Here is a 10,266-nt window from a genome sequence, read left to right on the forward strand (position 1 = left end):
GAGAGAGAGAGACGGGGGAAGAGAGACCGGGGGCGAGAGAGAGACCGGGGGCAAGAGAGAGACGGGGTGAAGAGAGACCGGGTGCGAGAGAGAGACCGGGGGCGAGAGAGAAAGACCGAGGGTGACGAGAGAGGCTGGGGGTGAGAGAGAGACCAGGGGCGACAAAAGACCGGCAGCAAGAGACACCAGGGGCGGCGAGAGAGAACGGGGGTGAGAGAGTCCAGGGGTGGGGGGGACGAGAGAGACGGGTTTGTGAGAGAGACTGGGGGCGAGAGAGAGACCGGGGGCGGCAAGAGAGACAGGGGGTCGAGAGAGACCGGGGGTGACGAGGGTGACCGGGGATGACGAGGGTGACCGGGGGCGAGACAGACCGGGGATGAGACAGACCGGGGGCGACGAGAGAGACTGGGGGCTAGAGAGAGACCGGGGGAAGAGAGACAGACCGGGGGAGAGAGAGAGACCGTAGGAAGAGAGACCGGGGGCAAGAGAGAGACCTGGGGAAGAGAGACCAGGGGCGAGAGAGAGACCGGGGGAGAGAGAGAGACAGGGGAAGAGAGACCGGGGGCGAGAGAGAGACCGGGGGCGAGAGAGATAGACCGGGGGTGACGAGAGAGACCGGGGGCGAGAGAGAGACCGGGGCAAGAGAGATAGACCGGGGGTGACGAGAGAGGCTGGGGGTGAGAGAGAGACCAGGGGCGACAAAAGACCGGCAGCAAGAGACACCAGGGGCGGCGAGAGAGAACGGGGGTTAGAGAGTCCAGGGGTGGGGGGGACGAGAGAGACGGGTTTGTGAGAGAGACTGGGGGCGAGAGAGAGACCGGGGGCGGCAAGAGAGACAGGGGGTCGAGAGAGACCGGGGGTGACGAGGGTGACCGGGGATGACGAGGGTGACCGGGGGCGAGACAGACCGGGGATGAGACAGACCGGGGGCGACGAGAGAGACTGGGGGCGAGAGAGAGACCGGGGGAAGAGAGAGAGACCGGGGGAAGAGAGACCGGGGGCGAGAGAGACTGGGGGCGAGAGAGAGACAAGGGGCGACAAAGGACCGGCAGCGAGAGACACCAGGGGCGGCGAGAGAGAACAGGGGTGAGAGAGTCCAGGGGTGGGGGGGAAGAGAGAGACTGGTTTATGAGAGATACTGGGGGCGAGAGAGAGACTGGGGGCAGCGAGAGAGACAGGGGGTCGAGATAGACCGGGGGTGATGAGGGTGACCGGGGGCGAGAGAGACCGGGGATGAGACAGACCGGGGGTGACGAGAGAGACTGGGGGGCAAGAGAGAGACCGGGGGAAGAGAGAGTGACCGGGGGAAGAGAGACCAGGGGTGACGAGACAGACTGGGGGCGAGAGAGACCGGGGGCGGCGAGAGACACCAGGGGTGGGGGCGACGACAGAGACTGGTTTGTGAGAGAGACTGAGGCCGAGAGAGAGACCGGGGGAGGTGAGAGAGACCGGAGGCGAGAGAGACCGGGGGCGAGAGAGACCGGGGGGCGAGAGAGACCGGGGGGCGAGAGAGAGACCTGGGGTGAGAGTGTGAGATCGGGGGGGAGAGAGAGACCAGGGGTGAGAGAGAGACCGGGGGTGAGAGAGAGACCGGGGGTAAGAGAGACCGGGAGGGAGAGAGAGACCGGGGGTAAGAGAGACCGGGGGTGAGAGAGAGACCGGGGGTGAGAGAGAGACCGGCGGTGAGAGAGAGACCGGGGGTGAGAGAGACCGGGGGCGAGAGAGACCGGGGGTGAGAGAGACCGGGGGCGAGAGAGACCGGGGGTGAGAGAGACTGGGGGTGAGAGAGACCGGGGGGGAGAGAGACTGGGGGTGAGAGAGAGAGACCGGGGGCGAGAGAGAGAGAGACCGAGGGGGAGAGAGAGACCAGGGGTGAGAGAGAGACCGGGGGTGAGAGAGAGAGACCGGGGGTGAGAGAGACTGGGGGGGCGAGAGAGACCGGGGGGTGAGAGAGAGACCAGGGGTGAGAGAGAGACCGGGGGTCGAGAGAGACCAGAGGTGAGAGAGATTGGGGGCGAGAGAGAGACAGGGGGCGAGAGAGAGACAGGGGGTCGAGAGAGACCAGAGGTGAGAGATTGGGGGCGAGAGAGAGACAAGGGGCGAGAGAGCGACAGGGGGTCGAGAGAGACCAGAGGTGAGAGAGATTGGGGGCGAGAGAGAGAGACAAGGGGCGAGAGAGCGACAGGGGGTCGAGAGAGACCAGAGGTGAGAGAGATTGGGGGCGAGAGAGAGGGGGTGATGAGGGTAACTGGGGGCGAGGCAGACCGGGGATGAGACAGAACGGGGGCGACGAGAGAGACTGGGGGTGAGACAGACCGGGGGTGACGAGGGAGACCAGGCAGGGCGAGAGTGACTGGGGGCGAGAGAGACCGGTGGCAAGAGAGACTGGGAGAGATGAGAGAGACCAGGGCGACATCAGAGGCTGGGGATGGGAGAGAGTCTGGGTGCGAGAGAGACTGGGGTGACAAGAGATACAGGGGCAAGAGAAACCAGGGGCGAGAGAGAGAGTGGGTGACGAGCAACCGGGGGAGGCGAGAGAGACCAGGTGCGAGTGAGACCAGAGGACCAGAGAGAGCGAGGGGCAAGAGAGAGATAGGGGGAAAGAGAGACTGGGAGCTAGGAGAGAGACCGGGGGCAACGGGACAGGCCGGGGGCAAGAGATACCGGGTACGAGAGAGAGAGACCGGGGGTGATGAGAGAGACCAGGGACGAGAGAGAGACCAGGGACGACAAGAGACCAGGGGCGATGAGAGACCGGGGTCGATGAGAGAGATGGAGGGGTGAGAGTGCCCGGGGGCGACGAGAGACCAGGGGTGACAAGAGAGATTGCGGGCAAGAGTGACCGGGGGCGATAGAGAGACCATGTGCGAGAGAGAGAGACCGGGGGTGAGAGAGAGACCGGGGGAAAGAGAGAGACCAGGGGTGAGAGAGAGACCAGGGACGATGAGAGGCCAGGGGCAATGAGAGACCAGGGTTGATGAGAGAGACGGAGGGGCGAGAGAGCCCGGGGTCGATGAGAGAGACTGTGGGCAAGAGCGACTGGGGTCGATGAGACAGACCGGGGGCGATAGAGAGACCGGGAGTAAGAGAGAGACGGGGTGGGCGAGAGAGACCGGGGGGGGACGCAAGACCGGGGGCGACGATAGAGAGAGACCGGGGACAAAAGAGACCAATGGTGAAGAGAGAGACTGAGGGCGATAGAGACCGAGGGTGAGGGAGACCAGGGTTGATGAGAGACCGGGGGTGGCGACAGACCGGGAGTGACGTGACAGACCACGGGCGAAAGAGGCCGGGGGCAAGAGAGAGACTGGGGGCGAGAGAGAGACCGGGGGCGAGAGAGAGACCGGGGTTGAGAGAGAGACTGGGGGCGAGAGAGAGACCGGGGGTGAGAGAGCGCGGAGGGGGGGATAGGGAAAGGGGGTGAGAGAGAGCAGGGGCGAGAGAGAGACCGGGGGTGATGAGAGTCTGGGGGTGAGATAGACCAGGTGTGAAAGAGACCGGGGTCGAGAGAGACCAGGGGTGAGAGAGAGCGGGGGCGACGAGAGAGATGAGGGGCGAAAGAGACCGGGGGTGAGAGAGAGCGGGGGCGAGAGAGACCGAGGGGCAAGAGGGAAAGGGGGTGTGAGATAGAGACTGGGGTCAAGAGAGAGACCGGGGGCTGAGAGAGATGGGGCGGTGCGAGAGAGACGGGGGGTGCGAGAGAGATGGGAGGGATTGAGAGAGACCGGGGGTGCGAGAGACCGGGCGCGAGAGAGACCAGGGATGAGAGAGACCAGGGGTGAGAGAGACCAGGAGCGATAGAGACCGGGGATGACGAGAGAGACCGGGCACGAGAGAGACCGGGGGCGAGAGAGACCGGGGGCGAGAGAGACCGGGTGCAACAGAGAGACCAGGGGTGAGAGAGAGGGCTTGACGAGAGAGACTGGGTGCGAGAGAGACCGGGGGCAAAAGAGACCAGAGATGAGAGAGACCGGGGGCGAGAGAGAGACCAGGGGCGAGAGAGACCGGGGGTGAGAGAGAGGGGGTGACGAGAGAAACCGGGGTCGAGAGAAAACAGGAGCAAGAGAGACCGGGGGCGAAGAGAGAGAGCGGGGCGAAAGAGACGGGGGTGGGGGAGAGAGACCGGGGGCGAGACCAGGGAGTTTGCGAGAGACCGGGTACGAGAGAGACCGGGGGCAAGAGACTGGGGGCAATGAGAGACTGGGCCTGACGAGAGAGAGGGGGTTGACAAGAGAGACCGGGGGAGAGAGAGACCGGGGCGCGAGAGTGACTGCGACGAGAGAGACTGGGGGGGTGAGAGAGGCCAGGAGCGAGAGAGACTGGGAGCAAGAGAGACCGGGAGAGATAAGAGAGACCGGGGGCGAGAGAGAGAGAGAGACCGGGAGCTAGGAGAGAGAACAGGGGCAACGGGTGAAGCCGGGGGCAAGAGATACCAGGAGCGAGAGAGAGAGACCGGGGGCGATGAGAGATCTGGGCAAGAGAGACTGGGGGCAAAGAGAGAGCACGGGGCGAGAGAGACCGGGGTGGGGGGTGGGGCAAGAGACCGGGGGCGAGAGAGCCTGGGGGCTGGAGAGAGACCGGAGACGATGAGAGAGACAGGAGGCGAGAGAGACCAGGGGCGACGAGAGACCAGGGGCGATGAGAGACTGGGGTCGATGAGAGAGACGGAGGGGCAAGACAGCCCGGGGTTGACGAGAGACCCGGGGTGACAAGAGAGATTGTGGGCAAGAGTGACCGGGGGCGATAGAGAGATTGGGTGCAAGAGAGAGAGACCGGGGGCAAGAGAGAGACGGGATGGGCAAGAGAGGCCAGGGGGGGCACGAGACCGGGGGCGACGAGAGAGACCGGGGGCAAGAGAGACAGGGGATGGCGAGAGAGACCGGGGATGAGAGTGTCTGGGATCGAGAGAGACCTGGTGAGGCGAGAGAGACCGGGGTGTGAGAGTGAGACCGGGAGCAAGAGAGTCCGGGAGTGAGAGAGACCGGGGACGAGAGAGACCGTGGGGCGGGGGGGGGGGGATGAGAGATACTGAGGGCGAGAGAGAGAGGAAGTGACGAGAGAGACCGGGGTGGGGGTGACGAGGGACCGGGGGTGAGAGAGACCGGGGGGGGGGGTGGCGAGAGAGACTGGGGGCACCTGAGAGATCGGGGATGAGAGAGACCAGAGACGAGAGAGTCAGGGGGTGATGAGAGACTGTGGGTGACGAGAGAGAGACCGGAGGCAAGAGAAACTGTGAGTGAGAGAGACCGGGTTTGATGAGTGACCAGGGGAGAGAGAGACACTGGGGGCGACAAGAGAGACCGGGGGTGAATGAGACCAAGGGTGAAGAGAGAGACCGGGGACGATAAAGACTGCGGCCGAGGGAGACCGGGAGCAAGGGAGACCGGGGTTGATGAGAGGCCAGGAGTGACGATAGACCAGGAGTGACGAAACAGACCGGGGGCGAGAGAGAGACTGGGGGCAAGAAAGAGAACGGGAGCGAGAGAGAGACCGGGGGCAAGAGAGAGAATGGGGGCAAGGGATTAGGGGGTGATGAGAGACTGGGGGTGGGAGATAGACCAGGTGCGAAAGAGACCAGGGGCGAGAGAGAACGGAGGTGATGAGACAGACGAGGGACGAGAGAGACCAGGGGCGAGAGAGACCGGGGGCAATGAGAGAGACCGGGGGTGAGAGAGACCGGGGGCAATGAGAGAGACCGGGGGCAAGAGAGACCGGGGGCAATGAGAGAGACCGGGGGCGAGAGAGACCGGGGGCAATGAGAGAGACTGTGTGTGAGAGAGACATGGGGTGACGAGAGAGATCGGGGTCGAGAGAGACGCGGGCGAGAGGGAAAGGGGGCGAGAGAGAGACCGGGGTCGAGAGAGAGGAGATGATGAGAGAGACCGGGTGCGAGAGAGACAGGGGGGGGAGAGAGACTGGGGGTGAGAGAGACCGGGGGGAGAGAGACTGGGGGCGAGGGAGACTGGGGGGGTGATGAGGGACCGGGGGGGCGAGAGAGACCGGTGGCGGGGGGGGGGCGAGAGAGACTGGGGGCACCTGAGTGACTGGGGGCAAGAGAGATTGGGAGCGAGAGAGACCAGGTTTGAGGAGAGACCAGGGGCGAGAGACACCGGGGACGACAAGAGAGACCTCAGAAAGTGCTCACTCAATACCTCAGGTTGTGCACCCTCTATACCTCAGAAAGTGCACCCTCTATAACTCAGAAAGTGCTCCCTCAATATCTCAGATAGTCCTTCCCTCAATACCTCAAAATGTGCTCCCTCAATACTTTAGATAATGCTCGCACAATATCTCAGAAATTTTTCCCTCAATACCTCAGGTAGTGCTTCCTCAGTACGTCAGATAGTGCTCCCTCAATGCTTCAAAAAGTGTTCCCTCAATACTTCAGAATGTGCTGCCTCAGTAACTCAGAAAATGCTTACTCAGTACATCAGATAGTGCTTCCTCAATAGCTCGGAAAGTGCTCCCTCAATACCTCAGAAATTGCACTCAGTACCTCAGAAAGTGCTCCCACAATAACACAAATTGTGCTTCCTCAATACCTCAGAAAGTGTCCTTCAGTAACTCAGAAAGTGCTCCCTCAATACATCAGGTAGTGCTTCCTCAGGACCTGAGATAGTGCTTCTTCAATACCACAGATAGATCTCCCCCCATACCTCACATAGTGCTCCCTAAGTACATCAGATAGTGTTTCCTCGGTACCTCAGATAGTGTTCCCTCAATACCTCAGACGTAATCCCTCAATACCCCAGAAAGTGCTTCCTCAATACCTCAGAAACTGCTCACTCAATACATCAGAAAGTGATCCCTCAACACCTCAGAAAGTGCTCTCTCAGTACCTCAGAAACTACTTGCCCAATACCTCAGATAGTGCTTCGTCAGTACATCAGATAGTGTTTCCTCAATACCTCAGAACGTGCTCCCTCAATACCTCAGATAGTGCTTCCACAGTACCTCAGATTTGCTACCTCAATGCCTCAGAAAGTGCTCCCTCAGTACCTCAGAAACTGCTCCCTCAATACCTCAGAAAGTGCTCCCTCAATACCTCAGATAGTGTATCCTCAATACCTCAGAAAGTGCGCCCTGAATACCTCAGTGCACCCTTAATACGTCAGAAAGTGCTCCCTCTGTGCCTGAGATAGTGCTCCCTCAATACCTCAGATAGTGCTTGCTCAAAACCTCTGAATGTGCTTCCTCAGTATCTCAGATAGTGCTCCCTCAATACCTCAGATAGTGCTCCCTCAGTACCTCAGATAGTGCTTCCTCAATACCTCAGATAGTGCTCCCTCAATACCTCAGACAGTGCTCCCTCAGTACCTCAGATAGTGCTTCCTCAATACCTCAGATAGTGCTCAATCAGTACCTCAGGTAGTGCTTCCTCAGTACCACAGATAGTGCACCCTCAATACCTCAGCAAGTACCCTCTCAATACCTGATAAGGAGCTCCCTCAATACCTCAGAAAGTGTTCCATCAATAACTCAGAAAGTTCTCTCTCAGTACCTCAGAAACTGCTCCCTCAATACATCACATAGTGCTTCCCCAATACCTCAGGAAGTGCTTCCTCAGTACATCAGACAGTGCTTGCTCAATACCTCAGATAGTGCTCCCCCATTACCTCAGAAAGTGCTCCCTCAATGCCACACAACGAGCTCGCTCAATACCATACGTAGTGGTCCCTCAATTCCTCAGATAGTACTCCCTCAATACCTCAGAAAGTGGTCACTCAATGCCACAGATAGCGGTCCCTCATTACCTTAGATAATGCTCCCTCAATACCTCAGTTAGTGCTTCCTCAATACCTCAGATAGTGCTCCCTCAGAACCTCAGATAGTGCTTCCTCAATACCTCAGATAGTGCTCCCTCAGTACCTCAGATAGTGCTTCCTCAATACCTCAGATAGTGCTCCCTCAGTACCTCAGGTAGTGCTTCCACATTACCACAGATAGTGCACCCTCAATACCTCAGAAAGTACTCTCTCAATACCTGATAAGGAGCTCCCTCTATACCTCAGAAAGTGTTCCCTCAGTAACTCAGAAAGTTCTCTTTCAGTACATCAGAAACTGCTCCATCAATACATCACATGGTGCTTCCCCAATACCTCAGACAGTGTTCCTCAATACCTCAGAAAGTGCTCCCTCAATACCTCCGAAAGTGCTCACTCAATATCTCAGGTTATGCACCTTCTGTACCTCAGAAAATGCACCCTCAATACCTCAGATAGTGCACCCTCAGTACCTCAGAAAGTTCTCCCTCACTACCTCAGAATGTCCTCCTTCAATACCTCAGATAGTGCACCCTCAATACCTCAGATAGTGCTCCCTCAGTACCTCAGATAGTCCGTCCTCATTACCTCAGGAAGTGCTCCCTCAATACCTCTGAAAGTGCTCACTCAATATCTCAGGTTGTGCACCTTCTGTACCTCAGAAAATGCTCCCTCAATACCTCAGATAGTGCACCCTCAGTACCTCAGAAATTTCACCCTCACTAACTCAGAATGTCCACCTTCAATACCTCAGATAGTGCTCCCTCAGTACCTCAGAGAGTGCTTGCTCAATACCTCAGAAAGTACTCCCTCAGTACCTCAGATAGTGCTTTCTCAGTACCTCAGATAGTGCTTCCTCAATACTTCAGAAAGTGCTCCCTCAATACCACACAGAGTGCTTCCTCAGTCTCTCAGATGGTGCACACCCAATACCTCAGAAAGTGCTCCCTCAGTACCTCAGTTAATGCTTCCTCAGTACATCAGAAAGTGCTCCCTCAATACCTCAGATAGTGCTTGCTCAATAACTCAGAAAGTGCTCCCTCAGTACCTCAGTTAATGCTTCCTCAGTACATCAGATAATGCTCCCTCAATACCTCCGAAAGTGCTCCCTCTATACCTCAGAAAGTGCTCCCTCGGTACCTCAGAAAGTGCTCTCTCATTACCTCAGAAACTGCTCTCTCAATACATCAGAAAGTGATCCCTTAATACCTCAGAAAGTGTTCTGTCAGTACATCAGAAATTGTTCCCACAATAACTCAGATAGTGTTTCCCCAGTACATCAGATAGTGCTTACACAAAACTTCAGAAAGTGCTCCCACAATCCCTCAGAAAGTGCGCCCACAATACCTCAGGAAGTGCTCCCTCAATACCTCAGAAAGCATTCCCTCAGTATCTCAGACAGTTCTCTCCCAGTACCTCAGAAACTTCTCCCTCAATACCTCACATAGTGTTTCCTCAATACCTCAGACAGTGCACCCTCAATACCTCAGATAGTGCACCCTCAATACCTCAGATAGTGCTTTCTAAGTACCCCAGAAGTGCTCCCACAGTACCGCAGAAAGTGCTCCTTCAACACCTCAGATAATGCTCCCTGAATATCACAGAAAGTGCACCCTCAAGACCTAAGATAGTACTCCCTCAATACCTCAGAAAGTTCTCACTCAATATCTCACAATGTGCTGCCTCAATACCTCAGAAAGTGCTCCCTCATTACCTAAGAATGTGCTCCCCAAATTCCTCATATAGTGCTTCCTCAACACCTCAGAAAGTGATTCCTAAGTACCTCAGAAAGTGCTCCCACTGTACCGATGAAAGTGCTTCCTCAATACCTCAGATAATGCTCCCTCAATACCACAGACAGTGCTTCCTCAGTACCTCAGAAAGTGCTCCCGCAATACCTCAGATAGTGCACCCTCAGTACTCAGATAGTGGTTCCTCAATTCCTCAGAAAGTGCTTCCTCAATACCTCAGATAGTGCACCCTCAGTACTCAGATAGTGTTTCCTCAATTCCTCTGAAAGCGCCCCCTCAATACCTCAGATAGTGCTTCCTCAGTTCCTCAGAAATTGCTCCCTAGATAATTCAGAATGCGCTGCCTCAGTACCACAGAAACTGGTCCCTCAATACCTCAGATAGTGCTCCCTCATTACCTCAGAAATTGCTCTCCAAATTTCTCAGATAGTGGTTCCTCAACGCATCAGAAAGGGCTTCCTAAATACCTCAGAAGGTGCTCCCACAGTACTGATGAAAGTGCTCCCTCAATACCTCGGATAATGCTCCCCCAATACCACAGAATGTGCTTCCTCAGTACCTCAGGTAGTGCTCCATCAATATTTCACATAGTACTTCCTCAATACCTCAGAAAGGGCTTCCTAAATACCTCAGAAAGTTCTCCCACAGTACCGATGAAAGTGATCACTCAATACCTCAGATAATCCTCCCTCAATACCACAGAAAGTGCTTCCTCAGTACCTCAGATAGTGCTCCATCAATACCTCAGATAG

This window comes from Chiloscyllium punctatum, chromosome 27 (genome assembly GCF_047496795.1).
Source record: "Chiloscyllium punctatum isolate Juve2018m chromosome 27, sChiPun1.3, whole genome shotgun sequence".
In the NCBI taxonomy this organism is placed as follows: Eukaryota; Metazoa; Chordata; class Chondrichthyes; order Orectolobiformes; family Hemiscylliidae; genus Chiloscyllium; species Chiloscyllium punctatum.